The sequence below is a fragment of the Micrasema longulum genome, unplaced genomic scaffold, assembly GCF_059751315.1.
Source record: "Micrasema longulum isolate JH-2025_06_02 unplaced genomic scaffold, ASM5975131v1 h1tg000326l, whole genome shotgun sequence".
NCBI classification, from domain to species: domain Eukaryota; kingdom Metazoa; phylum Arthropoda; class Insecta; order Trichoptera; family Brachycentridae; genus Micrasema; species Micrasema longulum.
Genome location: NW_028277530.1, coordinates 12,641 through 31,559, shown reverse-complemented (window position 1 = coordinate 31,559; position 18,919 = coordinate 12,641). Strand labels below are relative to the sequence as shown.

At 33.1% G+C, this 18,919-nt stretch overlaps 1 protein-coding gene across 3 annotated transcripts in view; it reads right to left on the bottom strand.

Annotated features, from left to right (window-relative positions):
- LOC148282460 (uncharacterized) overlaps positions 1-15,099 on the bottom strand; it is a 100,189-nt gene extending 85,090 nt beyond the window's left edge. The window contains exon 1 of one of the 3 annotated variants that reach the window (XM_088225037.1): positions 14,481-15,099. The gene's annotated coding sequence lies outside the window, so the exon portion shown is untranslated. The remainder of the gene's footprint in view (positions 1-14,480) is intronic. The other 2 variants (XM_088225040.1, XM_088225041.1) reach the window with 2 other exon arrangements.
- Positions 15,100-18,919: the final 3,820 nt, after the last annotated feature.

Below are 18,919 nucleotides of genomic sequence, written 5' to 3'. Positions count from 1 at the left end.
ATAATACTCTTTTAAAACAAATACCAGTGCCTCGACTATGAACGCTATCTTCATCTGTATAAATATATCAAGACGGTATACTTAACTTCACCATGTAAAGCGCCCTTGAGGTATTTTATTACGAAAATGGCGCTATATAAGTTATCCATAATTAATTAATTAATTCTGTATGTTCTACCTTCTTGTCATATCGACATCATATGATCGAAACAAGCCAATGAATAACCGTAAACAATTAGTCCGCGTTTTTTAACATTTAAACATTTTTAACATTTAAAATAGTTCTCATTTATATTTCAAATAGGCTTCTGTAATAAAAAGTGCCCATTTCAAAGCGATTATAAACTCCAATAAATCCCAATTCAAGCAAAAAAAACTCTTTTAAATATTATTTTTATAAGACTTTTAACCATTGCCAAAACTATATGCTTAACGATCGTCTGCATTTATCTCCTGAGGTAGTACTGAGCTATTACAAGAGCGACTCTTGATACGTTCTCCCAGAAAGATAGTTTAACAGATGGAAAAAATGTAATAACTAAATTATTTTTTTACAGTGGTAACTTTCTAACTCTTAGATACTCTTATATTTTAATAGGACAGAACCTAGCGTCATTATTTTCGCATCTAGGCGTTCGTTTTATTAAACTGAGAGCTATGTCGGAATTTCATTCGACTTCAAAATTTACCTATTTCTCTCTCATATTCTTAATAGGCTTTTAAGAAAAAAAGTGTCAACCTCAAAACGATTGAAAATTTTAATAAATCACAATTAAAGGAAAAATTTCTGGGTGGAACAAAATTTTTGACACCTTTAATACGTAGATAAACGTATCGAGGGGTTCTAGACCCGTCGGTATAAACCGATGTACTTACATCAAAACTTGATGGTGGGGGTATCGGTAGTATATCTCTGTAGTCGGTCGGGAGACTTATCTTCAACTATGAAGTCATATTGAGGCTATGTCATTTTAGAGCGCAGATAAGTGTTCCGTGACGTACGCTTCCCCTTGTTTCATATCGATGTACCTACCGAACACTTGAAGGTGGGGGGTCGGTAGTATATCTTTGTAATCGCTAGAGGGAATTTATCTTCGAGAATACCGTCAAGGTGAAGGTATGACGTCTTTATCTTTCCATCATAATCGAAGCCATGGTAAACAATTTTAGATGTCAATAAATCGGCTCAAACGACACTACCAGCATTATATACAAATGAATTTTTGCGTAATATATTATATTTACAACATTTTCAACAGTAGAACCCTTTCACATCCGTTGGCAGACCTAAATTATCGTGTGTCGTAATTTGAAGATTTTTTATGAACGCTCCTCACAAAAAAATAGAGCGGTAATTACGGTCGAACGAAGCCAGTTTTTGTTAAACGTGTTCTTTTGTTTTGGGTATTTCCAAAAAAAAACGGAATCTCCTTTGTCGACCCCACTTTTCGGCCTATTGTTCTTTCTCAAATCTTTATGGTGGGTTTTATAGTAAAAAAAAAACTTTAGTAACTAAAATGTTACGAAAGTCGAGAGTTTAATCTTAACTCAGTGATGGTTCCTTACCCACGGATGCAGCGTATCTGGATTATTGTTGTTACATGAAACGAAAGGTCACCAGTCTTACGCTTCAGGTGCCAGTCTGTGTACAGAACAATATTGCAGTGTAAACCCACCTTATAAACAAATATTTTACGTCGACCCAGCAAAGAATCAAACGCGGTATCTCAAAGGTGTATATGGTAATGCATGAACTAGAGATGATTCAAATTTGTTGCAGCAGAGAGGGAAAACATTTTTGAGAAGGTAATATAAAAGTCTAGGCATTTACTGAGCTTATAACCTGTCATGACTGATAGGTTTAAGTGGCCACCACAATGTGTTACATTCACCGCCCTGCCTATATTTAAACATAAAATTTCTTTAATTCTTCATACTGTTGGTTTTTGTGAAGTAAAAGAGCTGAAACCTGTACTCGAAAATGACTCGCCTAGAGTCTGTATGAAATGCCGCTGCGAGACTTATTTTCGGAAGTTCAGTCATATCACTCCACTACTTCGGGACTTACACTGGCTACGTTTTCCACAGAGGGTGGAATACAAACTCTGTTGGCTTATATATAAATCACTGCACAACTCTGCTCCGGAATATCTAAATGAACTATGCATTCTAGATGAACTAGCTGACAGGCGTCTCACGCTTAGATCAGCTACGTCTAGGGCGAGAGAAAAGTTATTATACCTCTACGCTACGCAAACAGCGCACTAAATTCAGTGAACGCGCATTTGTGGTCGCAGGCCCTTTGGCATAGAATGCTCTCCCAGCAGAGGTGCGAGGCTGTGAGAGTGAAGTGATTTTTCGGAAAAAACTTAAAACCCACTTATTCTCTCAATCATCTAATAAATCCGTAACATTTCAAACCAAATAAATTGTTTTAATTAAATTACAAATTTAAAAGCTTGGATTAAATGTGTATATCTATAGAATCACTCTTTAATGCGCCCTTGAGGTATAATATTACGAAAATGGCGCTATATAAGTCCAACAACAACGACAACAACAAACCATCTCGCCATTTCCCCGTTAGGGTAGGCAGAGAGGATAGAACGCCACATCACTCTATCTTTGCATACAGATCTCGCTTCTTCTACATTCATACTTCTTCATCTTGTCATGCACGCGCGCCGATTATTCCGACGTTTGACATGTCCATCTTCGAGTATTTGTTGGATTTGGTCATGCCATGTCTTTCTCGGTCTTCCTCTATTTCTGCATCCATCAAAATTCGCATTGTAAATATTCTTAGCTGTTCTTTCGCTGTCCATTCGCTCTACATGTCCAAACCAGCGCAGAGAACCCTGTCTTGATTTTGTCGATAGTGCTTGTCTCAGCCTTACATAATGTACGGATCTCAACATTTGTGCATCTATCGTACATAGTTTTACCACACATAAGTTATCCATAGTAATAATAATAATTGATGCGAGTAAGATTCAAGTGACTGAATTATATCACCTACATACTAGGCAATGCCTGCAATATAAATTTTTATTTCTTGTTAACTTAAAGGACAGACAAACCTTAGGTACTGCAGAAAATCACCAAAATATGAACTGGCAATACAACACGCACTCACACACAAAAGAGGTAAACTCCACAATACAAAACGCATACATTTTGTCTAAAATCGCCCCATTTATCGTACGGTCGTTTACACAAAGGAAGCAAGTGCATCTCCCATCTCCTGTTGAGTCACGTTATATTGTGGTAGGCGACTGAGACAACTGTTTGCTTCTCTTTTCGTCCTACGGCAGTTTCCGGTAAACGCGTTTCGTTTCTTTTTTAATTGGCACTGCTGCCGTGGTCAATGATTGCGGAGCGAGTGGGTAATGGAAATTTCCACTGTTTGGTTCACTTTTCAATCGCTGCACAGCTCTGAACGGGGTATCAAAATATAAATAAATAAAAATCAGGAAAACCACTTTAGAGAAGGGAATATGGAAGCCTAGGGCTTATGACCTGTTATTGGTTGGTTTAAGTGGCCACTTTACACAATGTATAACATTCAGCATTCAGCCTATATTTGAACATCTAGATTCCTTAAATTCTTTAATCTATTGATGTTCGTGAATTTCATTTGAAAATTTAGATAGACCCAAAATATTTCTGATAAAACCAGCTCGTCCGAGAAGTATAAAAATCAAAAAATATTTTCAGGCTTTGCCTAATTAGAATGTTTATTTATTTATTTATACTTTTACATAGTTTGTTATTTTTTTTTTATACAGAATAATGTTCCCTCACTGGGGTGTCCCGTACCGAGGGAAACATTTTACAAAATGTGAAACATGCCTAAGATTAGCTATTTAACAAAGTTAACATAATAGTAACAATAAAAAAAAACGTAATTAATCCAATTAACCTAATTTATCATTAACATAATGAACAATAAAAAAACTAAAATAATCATAAAAAACGTAACCAATTTATATAGACCAATAGAACAAATTTCATAAACAGTACATACATTTTACCTATTCGGCTTGATCCAATCATCGATCCGTGTGCAACCCACCTCCACTATCCATTTCTTAATAGCAATATTATATTGTGAGAACTTACTAATTGTCCTTATGGATAATGGAAGTAGATTGTACACTTTAACCGAGTAGTAGGCCAATCCTCTTTGACCGAAGGTTGTATTTTTTTTTTTTATTGTTGTGCAGCATCAGGGTGGAGTATCTAGTAACTCTTGCATTTGTAACGGAAGGTAGAGAATAATGTTTACGTGCGTATAGTAACAAAGCTTTTACATAAAGTTGTTTTATAGATATTACATTAAGATTTTCAAATATACCGAGGGAGCTAGTTTTGATTGGGACTCTTAAGATAATTTTTTTAAAGCTTTTTTTGCAATTATTATTTGCTTAATCAGTGTGTCATTTGCACATCCTCATCCAATTATCCCATATTTCAAAACTGGTGAAATAATTCGGTCAGAATGTCACCTCCATCAATAAAGGTTTTAGCTCACAACATTATTTTTTGGTATGTGTATTTTTGTACATACACAAATCTGGATTTCTCCCGAGGGGAAGTAGGTATATATTTTTATCAAAATGATACCATTGTCGATATTCGCTAATAAGCGGAATGGGGAATGTTGTACGTAAAGTGGCCACTCAACCCAGCCAATGACAGGTCATAAGCCCTGTAAACGCTCGAATATCGATAATCCTGAATTTGAAAAAAATTCTACCTCATCTCTGTAGGAATATTGATAAAAAAAAAAAAAAAAAAAAAAGGTTTTAGCTCTTTAACTTCACAAAGACCATATATACATTTATGTACTATTTTTTCAGTTTCATACACTTTGACAGTTTGATTTATTTTAGTTCCATAATTTTAAAAATTTTCAAGGATATTCATTTTTTTATTATTTCCATACTTGTACATACACATGTCCACTCTTATTCCATTATAACACCTACTCAACCACTCTCACTCGCACCAACACTCACCCTTACACACTAACCATCAGAACTAATTTCTAAAACAACCGAATTATGTATATTTCTGTGAATATCTGTCATTGGTTTTTTTCTGTATATATTTTGTTTGTTATATTTTTACACATGTATTACTCTGTTGATATCCCCAATAAATAAAATAAAACAAAAAATTATCTCTGCACTTACTCAGAACAGGTATTTACCATACCCAGTGAGGATAGACAGTATCTAATATACTTGCTTATAATTTCGTTTTAATTTAATTTAACATAATTGAGGGTATTAAAAGCAAACTGATAAATCTCCATTGAAGGAGTTATTGAGATATTTGCGAAAAACTTTGAAAAAAGAATTGTGAGATTTCTAATTATGCTTCACTAACTCAGTGGAGAATGCTAAGTTTGACGTGTCAAGTAGTATAATTGAAATCTGTTTTTGCAAGATTGAGAGACGGTTATCAAGAAAAGAGCTTTGCACTGGACTTTGGACATGTAGAGCGAATGGACAGCAAAAGAACGGCTAGGAATATTTACACTGCGAATGTTGATGGATGCAGAAATAGAGGAAGAGCGAGAAGGACATGGCATGACCAAACAGGAAGCGAGATCTGTATGCAAAGAGAGTGATGTAGCGTTCTATCCTCTCTGCCTACCCTTACGGGGAAGCGGCGAGGTGGTTTGTTTGTTTGTTAGAGACGGTTTTGAATTACCCTATTATTATTACTATGTTTTTATATAGAGCTTATTTTGGCATCAATAACTGATTTTCCGTTTTTGGTGGAGATTTCTAAGTTTGCTTTAATACCCTCAATTGTACTGCGTTTAATTTTATTGAATTGTACCCTTTGTCACTATTTTGTAAACAAAGCATATTGTATTATTAACAAACGTTGATTTTCGGCACTGAACTGAAATACATAATACGTAAGTAACAAGTGACTAAATAAAAAACACTCGTCGTGGTTTCTGGTTCTATTTCACACACAGAACTGAATTCTTCATCCGCCTGGGCACAGTTAATTTCCCATTAGTTGTGATCCTTAAAATATGAAAGGGCTTTATAGTCAAATAAAAGGATTATGTACCAAAACTGATTAAATATGTTATTTTCTGAATAAAAAAAGGTGACCGTTAATATTAAATGAAAAGTCAATAAAATCGAAATTTCATCAAGCGCGATATTTTTGTAAGTAAGCTGAGCAATCCAAGGCAAATTTGTAAAATCTTGAACGTGGTTTAGAAAAAAGGAGTGTTCCTTGCATTGAATTTTAATTTACCATATTTAATAGTACTGAAAATATTACTTTTTGTTATAAAAACAGATAATGTTTATTATACGAGTATGTGAGAGTGAAGTGATTCTACGGAAGAATCTTAAAACCCACCGAAACGTTTGAATGAACCTGATGCATGTGATGACAAAGTAAATTGTTTTGATTAAATTACAAATTCAATAAGTAAATATTAAATTTATTTCTTTACTCTACGAAAATGGCGCTATATAAGTTAGTTAATAATAATAAAAATCTAAGCCACTCGAGAGTATTTGAGGAGTGGCAAATAGGTTAAGTATCTTTTTGGCCATTCACAGAACGGATTCGTTCCGTTATCATTTCTACAACTAAGTTCCACTTTTTGCTTAGGTAAAAACAGTTGGGAATACCACAGTTAGAAATATCAGCTTTTGATTTTCTGCAGCCGTTTATCTCTGTCGATTGTGCGCACGGTTATCACGGCGTGATTAAATATTTCTTTGTTTTCATTAAATATTCCTGTTGTAAAATGGTGTCACAAATCTAATTAAACAACGTAACTTGAACTCTGGAACACGCGCAACGTTCAACACATTGCCGTACGTAATAATAAAATATTACATTTAATGCGACAGCGGGGTTAAATCAATAAATTTATTGCAACCTCTCTGTTATAGGGAGTAAATTCTAGCCCTGCCTACAAACGTCTGGACGTTCTTAAAATATTTTAAATTATTTTCAATATTTATTAATTTAAATCCAATATAACAAAGAAACATTACTTTTATTTTTAACATTTTTAAAGTAACAAAGATCTATAAAATACTGTCCAGTGAAAAAAAAATTGCTAATTATTAGTAGCATAAAAAATACTTTTAAATTTGTAATTTTGATATTATGTATCTTTTTTGGGTGATACCGTGTATGTTGGATTTGATCCGACGTTTCGGCTACCATTGCAGGAGCCATCTTCAGGGAAAACTGTGTGTTTTATAGAGAAATGTATGTGTTTAAGTACTAGTAATTTGTACCGTGTCACAGTCAGCAGTAGGCACATTTCTAGTTTTGTAGGAAAGAATAATTATGTTTATGTCCTAGTAATTTGTACTGTGTCGCAGCCGGCAGTAGGCACATTTCTATTCGTTTTTGTCATATGTAGTGCTGGGAACCATGTTGAATTTAATTTAAGCCCGTCGTCTTTGTTTATATTATTTTGGTCGTTCAACAATGTTTGAGTATGTTTTAATGCTTGCAGACTGGCTGGATTTCCTCCCTAGGGACTTTTTAATGTTTAAATTTATTTCAGCAGAGGGAAAACCTTTTTGAGAAGGGAATATGGAAGTCTCTTACAGGGCTTATGACCTGTCATTGGCTGGTTTAAGTGGCCACTTTACACACTGTGTAACATTCACAATTCTGCCCATGTTTGAACATCAACATTTCCTTAACTCACCCTTACTACCTGTTGCTACCTGAATTAACTGCCTGAATGTTACTTCCTGAATCAACTACCTGGTGAAAGAAGAAGTATAAAAATTGGAAAATTGGTTTCAGGCGTTGCCTAGTACGTGATTTGGTTCATCCGGATGAATCTCACCCACGTGGTAAAGGTTTCAGCTCTTTTACTTCACAAAAGTCAACAGGTGGAAGAGTTGAGGAAATGTGGATGTTCAAACATGGGCAGAATGGTGAATGTTACACGGTGTGTAAAGCGGCCACTTAAACCAGCCAATGACACGTCATAAGCCCTGTAAATGCCTAGACTTCCATATTCCTTCTCAAAAATGTTTTCCCTCTCTAATGAAATAAATTTAAATATTTTAGCTGTAATTAAACCCAGGTTTTCATAGACATGATAGCCACTAACCAGACTAATATCTACTGGATTATTTTTTCAGGATTTATTCCTGAAAAAATAAACAAATACGATTTAAGCTACTTTTTTATTCAAGTTAAATATACCTAAACTTTTTTTTCAAATTTAATAAAAAAACAGTCTTTCTAAAAAGTTGAGACTGACTAATGGGGTTTCTCAAATGACCGATGTAGTTTGACTATTTCAGGCTTAAAATGACTATCAACCATGTTTTGAGTATGTCCGAATATTTTCAGGCGTAGCCTGGTAGGAGAAATGGTTCACTAACAGAAAAAAGTTTCAGCTCTTTTACATCACAAAAGTCAACGGATGGAAGAGTTGAAGAAATCTTAAAACATAGGCAGAATGTCTAGAAAATGCCTAGACTTCCATATTCTCTTCTCGCAAATGTTTTCCTTCTATGTTACAACAAATTTAGGGCAATGAACCGTTTGTAATTCTCAGAACCAGACGACTATGGTCGTGATTACTAAGAAATCAACCAAATTAAATAAAAAATACAAGAACATTTATTAAGGACACGATCCAATAGGTCTGTAAAAAACTTTACCTAGTATAACAGCCAGACAGCATAACAACTAGATAATACAGTAGCAACCGGCAACATAATCCAATAACGAAAACTTCTTTTGTACCATTTAACCTCAACTCAGACTTATGTACATTGACGTATAATAATACATAGACATGCCCTAGAGGGTAAAATATTTTAATAAGTAGTGACACGAAAATATACCCATAGTTACTAAGTACAGTTTAATCACACCAGGGCTGCATTTAACGAGCATGCATATGCTACCAGAAATTGAAGAATACTCATTTTTGGTACATGAAAAAGTTTTTATTTTAACGTTAACAATCAACATCTACATAAAATAATACGTTTATCCGTAGACACACCAAACTTAACTATACAAATATTTTTTTTCTGCACCAAGTAGAAGAACACAACATCACCAACCATTTTCTTTTGCCAATCTTTAAATCAAATATCGGTTACCACTCACCCCTTCCAAGAATTCAACGAACGTTTAATCATTTAGTCAAAGTGGATGGAGGGTTGGATACATTTGAGGAATCTAGACAGTCATTAAAAAATAAATTGTTAACGGCCATTATGGGTTAATTAGTGTTTGTTGCCAACTTGACTTTATTGCTATACTATGTATAAATAGGCACCTTATCTTCTGTACTGGGAACTTGCGGGCTTTATGCCTGTTTTCCCGATCGTGCAGAAAAAAAGAAAAAAAAACATTCCAATATTGTTAATTCCGAAAATTCCTTATAATGTTGACGCATTTATTTATTTTCACTGGATTTTTAGAAACGAAAAGAGAATATTAACTCACGTTTATTATATTTTAAAAACGTATCAGTGCATCACTGTAACTAAGAGCTTCGCAATTTGCCGCTAGGCGTAGTTTGACGTTTACAAAAAATAATATTTATATTTGAATATTCATTGTTTAAAGCTTTGTTTATCCCTCTTGAACTAACTAATGAAAAGTTACTCAGTCGTACATACATGTATGTATGTCAGCATACAAGGTATAAAAAATATCAAATGAATTAACACTAGACCATTAGCATAAGTAGTTTTTGCAAATAATTCGTCAATCGTTACTATAGGACATCAAAAATATTTATAAAGAGATGATTTGAATTCACAGAGACTCGAGTTAAAAATGTCGATATGAGAGGTACATTTATTTCCTAGTCTGTAGGTGAGTGACAAAGATAGTTGGTTTGAGAAGGGTGACAATAATATAGACTATTTTGTATAGTTCTACGTGTTGGTATATTAATATTTATTAAATCCGGGAGTTCGCAACAATCGAATTTAGAAGTAATAATTTTATATAAAAATATTAGGTCAGTTATTTTCATGCGATCCTAGAGTAGGTTGATTAAAAAAATTGTCCCGAAGTTAGGCGGTCAAATAACGGCTAAATATGCGGTGGGCATAACTGAGCGTTTAGTTAAGTGTCATCATTTTTGAGGGCTCTGGGCATGTCTATGTGTTATACGCCAATGCTTCTGTACATTTTTATCTCAATTATCCCATTAACATCCTCAGTATTTAACAGATAGACCATACATAACAACATGTTTAATGTTCTGGAACGAACCTTAATGGACAATTTATAATGGATTATAATGACTAATGAATACATAATGAATATCAACATATTTATTATACAGCAAATTAATTATACATGACAGACAACTTGACGCTGCTGGGTTATACATTATTTATGGTTAAAAAATAACTCAATTGTTAATATTTACAAACAGTATTTTGAGTATGTCGAAATCTTTGTAGACAAAATAGGTGTCGCGAAATAAAATTTCACGTTAAACGTATTAAACCAGTATACCCACGAACAGGCTATGCCTTTCTGGGATTTTTTTCTTCTAATCGTTTTGTTCTATTATTATTCACATGTACTGTAAACCTAATAAGAGAAAAAAAATATGGATGTTCAAATAAAAGGCATAGTGGTCAATGTTACACAGCGTATAAAGTAATCATTTAAACCAGTTAATAACTAAGTCATAAGCCCTGTCAAATTATAAGGTTTTATCATTATTATTGAAGTTATGGAGGTTTAAGGGTCAGATATTAGAAACATCATTTCGCATCATTCCAACAGAAGCAATATTACTGATGAATGAACTGTTAATTATATATGGATAGTTGTACAGATGATTTATACTAACTAACTAACTAACTAACCATCACGCCATTTCCCCAGAGGGGTAGGCAGAGAGGATAGAACGCCACACCACTCTGTCCTGGCACACTTTCTTTGCTTCCTTCACATTCATACATCTTCTCATGCACGCACGTCGATTATTCCGACTTTTCACATGACCACTTTCAAGAATTTGTTGTACTTGATCATGCCATGTCTTTCTCGGCCTTCCTCGACTTCTACAACCAGACACATTCGCATCATAAATCTTTTTAGCCGTTCTTTCATCATTCATTCGCTCCACATGACCGAACCATCGCAAAAGACCTTTCTTAATTTTGTCGATAATGCTTAACTCAGCCTTGCATTCTGCTCTATCTTCGACATTAGGGCACCTATCATACATTGTTTTTCCGCACATTCGCCTGAGGGATCGCATTTCAACAGCATTCAGTCTACTTTCGTCCCATGAGAAATAAATGCAGGAACTTACGTAATATGCGAAAATGCCTTTTTTTATCAACTTATTCATACATTTTATCATATACAGGGTGTTCTTTAAACCCTGTCACATCCGAAACCACAATGATCGGTATGGGCAAGAAGACATATTAGCATATTTTAAAAAATATTTAGAACAAAGAAAACTTATTAAAATAAAATATTTAAAAAAACAAATGGTTGCTTACTTCTGCAGGGGAGAAGTGCGGGGAGCGCGGCGCAGTGTCAGACTCCCCCTTTCCCACACCTCGTTTCACCACTGCAGAAGTAAGCAACCATTTGCTTTTTTTGATATTTTATTTTTTGAATTTTTATTCGATCTAAAAAAATATTTTAATGCGCCAATATGCCTTCTTGCTCATACTGACCATCGTGGTTTCGGATGTGACAGGGTTTAAAGAACACCCTGTGTACATTTTTTGTACACTTTGTTCAGCCAACAAAAGTACACATACCCCGTTACAAGCGACGCAATTACATTTAAATACATAGTGATAATCATGCTCCTTACAGTTTTAGTGTGTTATGATTTGCTGTCATGCTCCGTGCGCCAGTTACAGGCGCTACGTTGTGTGAAATGATAGAGTCGCCTGTCTCCATAGAAATTTTTAACGACAATGCTGGCGGCAGCACGCTAAAATAATTCATATTCTGATTTTTATAAATTTTTTAATAAATATTTAACAAACACAGCAAACAAACGAGCCATCACGCCGCTTTTCCGTAAGGGTAGGTAGAGAGTAGAGAGGATAGAACGCCATCTCACTCAGTCTTTACATACAGAACTCGCTTCCTTTACATTCGACGCGTCGATTATTCTAACTTTTGACATGCCCATCTTCAAGTATTTGTTGGATTTAGTCTTGTCATGTCTGTCTTTATTTAATTTTTAATATTATTTGGGAGGCCAACAGATCTTCAGTCTTCTATTTCTGCATCCATCAACATTACGTTTAATAAATATTTACGTTTTTATCATTTACCCAAATATTCTAATTGTGGGGTCCATTTTCAACGAGTAGTAAATAACTAACTATTAGAAAATGGGAATCAAGTTGGGTTAGAGTGGGCCTTTGGTATGTTAGTCCGCGATACTAACCACGGAAGCACACAGCCCGATATGATTTATTTGTAAGTTCGGAGAAATATTTCGAGCTGGGCGCACGTCGCGTCGGTTTGAATTGTAAAATGTTTGAAAAACGTAAAGCGGAATGTTGACTGTGTAGTAGAAAAATACCTAGCGTCGCGTCGGCAACTCGGTCGTTTGAGTATTGGGCCTAAAATTCACAAGGAACAAATTTTGGACGTATTTAAAATATTATTGAAGTATAATATGGCGGTGGTAAATTATTTAAAAAGAGAGCATTGGTTTCAGTTGTATGTAGGTTCTAAAGTTACGATTCAAACGTGACCTTAAAAAAATAGAGGTCATTCATGTTTTCGTTTCAATCAATCGATCGATTTTTGAAAAGTCGGGCATCACTATACAACAATAAAATTATACTGAATGGTGAATATAAAGTAAATAATCGGTTATTTATTTCAATACTTAAAAACAGTGGTAATTTTGTTATTTGTTAAATAATTTGTTTATATAACAACATTGATTTATTAATGTGTAGAGACTCAAGACAAAACTGACGTTAGCAAAAATTTTATATTGATGTTCTCAAATAACACTGGGTATATCGATCGATAAAATACTAAATAAATAATGACTAAATAACCGAACCTTGGACCAGTGATTCGCGTAGTCCGTAACTCCACAACATGTATTTTTTGTTTGAAAGTATTTTCAAACAAATAATTTTATTAAAGATTTAATTTTTAGACGTAATATTTATTTACTCATTTGATGAATAATAAAAATAATGTGACCTCACTGGGCTTTACCCGTGCCGGGGACACTTAACAATATACTTTTTGAAATTATTTTTACATGTGAGAATATACAAAGAAGACTTAATATACAGAGAGAAATAACAGACAGTTTTAAACCCTGCGTATTTCTGTTTATATTTAATTAGTTAATTTATTTATTTATTATCATTATATTACATACACAAAATTATAATTTATACAAAGTTGCTTTTACTGCCTAACTAGGGTTATTTACCCCGTTCTAAGACAGTCAAAAAAATATAAAAAACAATAATTAATACATAGAAACAGTTATAAAGATAGAGGACAAAGTGAAAAACAAAGTAAAAAATGTAGTAAAAACATAGTAAAAATGTAGTAAAAACATAGTAAAAATGTAGTTAAAACATAGTAAAAATGTAGTAAAAAAAACGAAGCAAAAACATAATAAAAACAAAGAAATAAATGTAGTGAAAACATGGTAAAAACCATGTTGTTGTTGTTGTGTATATATTTATTATTTATAATATCAAGCGCACAATAAAAGAACAAAAACATAACATAAATAATTATACATTTGTGGAGCAGGTGAATCAGAGTATGTAATTTATATGAAGTTTTTTTTTTAATTGCATCACATTTGAAAATTTTGCGCAATGTATCGGTCTATGCCGTGCAATCAAATTATGCGTAAGAACTCTATTTTATATTTTTTACGCAAGTAAATAAAAAAATAAATTTGGAAATGTAATAATTTATGATAAGATAAGTACTTTGAATAAACATTCGTAGATAAATATGATTCCTGTCCGTTTTATGAGTGGGGGGGACCCAGTGAAAATATTTATAAACAACTTGTGTGATAAATAAAAACGAAATTCGTACGTGTGCATAATTATAAAACCTACATGTGATGAAAACATGTCTTAAACAATGTTCATAATGCAATAAATATCGAAACGAAGTATTTATGCGATAGTTAAGGAGTTCAGAAATAAGTTCTAAGTTACGATAAAGAATTAAACTCTTCTGTTGTCTGAGTTCACGTAATAGCGCAAAAAATTCAAATAAATAGTTTTATGTACTTGTCTGTAACTTTTGAAATGAGAATATAATAAAATATTGCTTTCACTTTTAGAACCTCATTTAAAATGCAGATATTCATAATAATATGTTAGATATTTTTCACCTCAAATTCACCTTTGAATTCTGAGAATGTTGAAAAAATTATAAACTTTGATTGTCAATACATAGTAATATTACGTACAAAAAAGTGGGCTTACCTTATTTTCTTCAGTACCTTATTTTGTTCGGAAATGAATGAAAAAGTTACGAATTTTCAAGAAATTTAAATTTGGCACTAGAAATAGGATTACTATCGGCACGTATCAAAGGCTCACATTAATAAAACTGGCAAATGGCCATACTACGAGGCAAACTGGAAACTTTGCATATAAAATCTGACGAAAATGAAAATAGCATCCGTTTCTGCGCATGCTACTAGGCCGCACTAATCGCACGAAATATTTTCGCAACTGCAAAACTGCAACACTTTCACGTTTGTCAAAATCATATGACCAAGACGAAATAAAACTGTGGAGGGGCACTCTGCGCTCTTCTCCTTGTTACTATTACTCGCGATTCACATGCGCGAACTTCATTGCAATCGATAATGGCGGCAACATTTCACAACACAACAGTCGCCTTTCTGCGGCTTGTAACTTGTAACTGGTACCGGTAGCCCGCTTCGTTTTAAGTTATGTCTTCGCGGTCCGCTATGTTGTCGTCGGTCGTCGTGATAATGGAACTGCGGGGTTCTATGGTGGATGAAGCTAGTGTAGCGCGAGCCGTCCGCGATTGCAAGAGTGATGCGGCCATTGCCGATTGCCGAGCACGCGGTCTGAAACGTCAGAAAGCGGGAGGCGAGGGGACGGGCGTCGGGAACCAAACCAGCGGCTCGGAACCAGTGGCAGTGGTTCAAAAATATTCGAAAAATAACCCGTGTTATTTAAATATTATTTGCCCGTTGTTATACGTTTATATAATTATGTATGTGTGTATTGTCTGCTGCTGCCACTCTTTTATGTTATTGGTGTGTTAATATAGCAAAGCATACATTAAAATCCGTTATAATAAATTATCTTAGGGTTTTTAAGCAAAGCGTGTTCGTGATTTACAGTAATTTCATTAACTCACTCCATATTTTATGCTTATGATTTGTAACTTGTGACTTGGTATTAGTTCGGAATGTTAATATCATATACCACATTAGTGTTTATATTTTTTATCGAGTGCTTATTGTATTTATTCATTTATTTCATTTAAAATAAATAAAATGAATTATCATCGACACGAGACATTCCAGACGTCTCGGTTTCGATTCCTTAGAAGCTCGACATGAAATATAAATTTTTAAATATTTTTGTAGTTGCAATTGAAATTTGTGCATATAGAGAGAGCAGGGACTTCATAAAAATAATCCCTCAACTGGTACGTGGTTTTTATTGAATTAATTAGCGATATTATCTGCAATAATTTGTGTAGAACTTCCAAAGAGCGGAAAAGGTCTTTACTTAAAGAGAAAATGTTTAGGCTACTCTAAAATCTAAAATAGACTCATCTGATGGCATTCTATTTTAAAATGTTATACCTAATTAACTTACAAAAAAACTGTCAAAATTTGCATATTAAATTTTCAAGACCTTTTTGCTGGAAATTTCGTTTTGTCGTGTGTCGTTCATTGAATCTTTTTGCTGACATTTCAGATCGCATAACAAGAATAATTTACGTGGTTACGGCAATAGGTATGGCACCGGACGACATCTGTACATCTTTATCGCCTTGCGTAAGTGTATGACACACCTTTGATATGATACACCTTTATTCCTCCAGGCTAAGTTGAGGGTAGTGTTTAATGAGGACCCCATCAATTTATTTATTGTATCGGTCCATCTACCAGGAGACTATTTCCTTGTTTGTTTACCCTGAACTATCATTGTCACTTGAGAGTATCCTTGTCATTTCTCGTAATATGTCTGAAATAGGCTTAAATCTTTTTTCTGAATGCCGTAGAGGGTAATTTCATGGTGACATTTAACTCAAAACTGAGTATTATTTAAGCTGTTTTTTTGTTTGTTCTATTTCAAGATTCAAATTAAACAAAATAAAATGAAATTTATTTTTATTTATATTAATTGTTCAAGTATTTTTAATACGTGTACCTTAAGTTGGATAATATTATCTTGTATACTTACTGTAAATTAAAAAAATAAATTACATACAATATTAATTTATCGTTTTTTTTTATTTATTTTTTTGTTTTAACTTTTCACAATTTATTTACAATTCACTTTTACACTCTTACGTTTTCACTTTCGATTTTGCATTGGAGTATGCTTTTTCTGTTAAAAAAACGTGTTGTTTATTTTTTAAATTATTTCTTACTATGTTTGTACTTCATTGTATTATTTCGTAAATGCCCCTTGGGCGAATTGTAAAATTTAATAAATAAAATAATTTAATAAATATAATTTAATAAAATATTTATTTTGTATATCACCAACATTTTTAGAAAATCAATAATTCAATTCGCGTACACAATTATTTTTAAAATATTTATTTTGCTTGGTAACGCAAGTAACACTGTGAGACATGAAATTCTATGCACAGGTATATAATGCTAAAACTTTGTTCTAATTAAACATGTTAGAAAAACAAAAATACCTCAGCACTAACAGATACTTGTTTATTTCAATAACGATAAACTAATTTACCAATCGATACAAAAAATAACGAGAAAAAAATTAAATTAAAATAACTTACGTTACATGGTTTTGATAAAATAATTAAAATCTTTTTTTATTTTTTGTGTTCTCACTGGGAATCGAACCCGGAATCTTCAATGCGTGATTCAAGCCTCTTAACCACTATACCACGAAGGCGTTGATGTGTTGGCAGAAATGATATTTTTCACTAGTTTTCTTAGTCTTTTGGTGATGTTTTAATGAAAAGGGTTGTTTTTTCAAATTCATTTCGCATTTTTATGGAAATACCCTGGATTATTTTACTTGTTGATATTTCCTAGAAAATGTGAACGTTTTTGCGTCTTACAGTCTACGGCATAATAAAAAGCACGCGACACACGGCGCTATATCCGAAATAAAAATGGATTAAAATTGTATTAGTTATTGTTTCAGCATAAATAGTTTGAGAATAACATTTTCACTATAAAATTAATAAAAGCATTGTATTTTATATTTCATAAAAAATGTTGGCAACCTCTACATTCTCCCCCAGCTGTGTTCCAGAAGAAATACAAGCTTGTTGTTTTGGTTGCTATCTCTCTCTAGTACCATGAGCTGAACTAAACATAGAATTTGTATTATGTTCCATACATTATTGCTTCATAGTAAAAAGGTACAAGTTGTATATTTCTATTTAACCTTTTATTCCTTTAAATTAATTTTGTTTGTTTTTACCCAGGGCCGATAAGCAGCAATAGTTTTACAAAACCAGTAAACCAAAGTTTATCACGATTTTTGAATACAACACTGAAAATAATATTGTTACTTTTTTCTTCTATAGACTTAACATAATTATCAATCTTTAAACCGGGACATATTTTTTGTCGCCATGGAAGGAAGGGGAAAGCAATTTAAAAAAAATATAAACCCCTAAAGTTGCTTTATTATTCAAATATACAGATTCACAGTATAGTAATTGTTAAAAATCAAGATGAACATGATCACAATACCAGAGAAAAGGTAAAAATCAGACTCCCATTTACGAAAAAGCTGAAGTCAGAAAATTGAATTTTATATGTACGAAAAGCCGGAAGATCTATCCCAAAGAATTCCAAGTCGTGTGATAAATTGACTAATCTACACATTCTGAACATTGGGACATAAAAACAAAAGTTGCTCATGGAAGATTGAATAAATAGCAGATTTTGACTTCTGGTGACATGGTTGGGAACATGAAAAAAAATTATTGCAACAGAGATGGGGCATCAATTATAGCATTAAGTATTTTGAAAATGCATATAAGGTCCATCTCAGTTCTACGTCTTTCCAATAACGACAGATTAAGAGATTGCTCTATTTCAAAATAGGAATAATTACCCTTTTGTTATCCGAGCAATCATGCCACTTTTATTAGAAAATGGTGTTGGATAGACTCGATAAGGTTATATTAACGCAAATCAGTTTTACAGTTTTTAGTACATTGTTTTTCTTAAATTAAGAATTTCAAATTAAATTTATTTCTTTATATAATCACATCATAATAATAATTAAAATCAACTTTATATTTTTATTGTTTTGTATTGTATTGTACCAATCGTTATTCTCACTGGAATGTACTTTTTTCGGCATTTCATTTAATTTTTTTTAATTTTCTCGTGGCCCAGACAAAAGGCTAAATCGGTCGGGACTCCGGTACAAATGCGAACAACCGGGACAATCCCGGTCAAACCGGGACGTATGGTAAGCCTACTCTTAAATGAAGTAGAAATTATATTGGAATTTCATTTTAGGTATGACACTGACGAAAACCATTCTACAGAGAGATGTACGTAGTTTGCTTTTAAATAAAATATAAAAAAATATTATTTTTATGAGTTATGTACTTCATTCATAATGATATTGGAATTTAATTTTATGACACTGACGAAAAGCGTTCGATAATAATTATTATCGCCGAAGAATTTTGATTTTTTGATTTT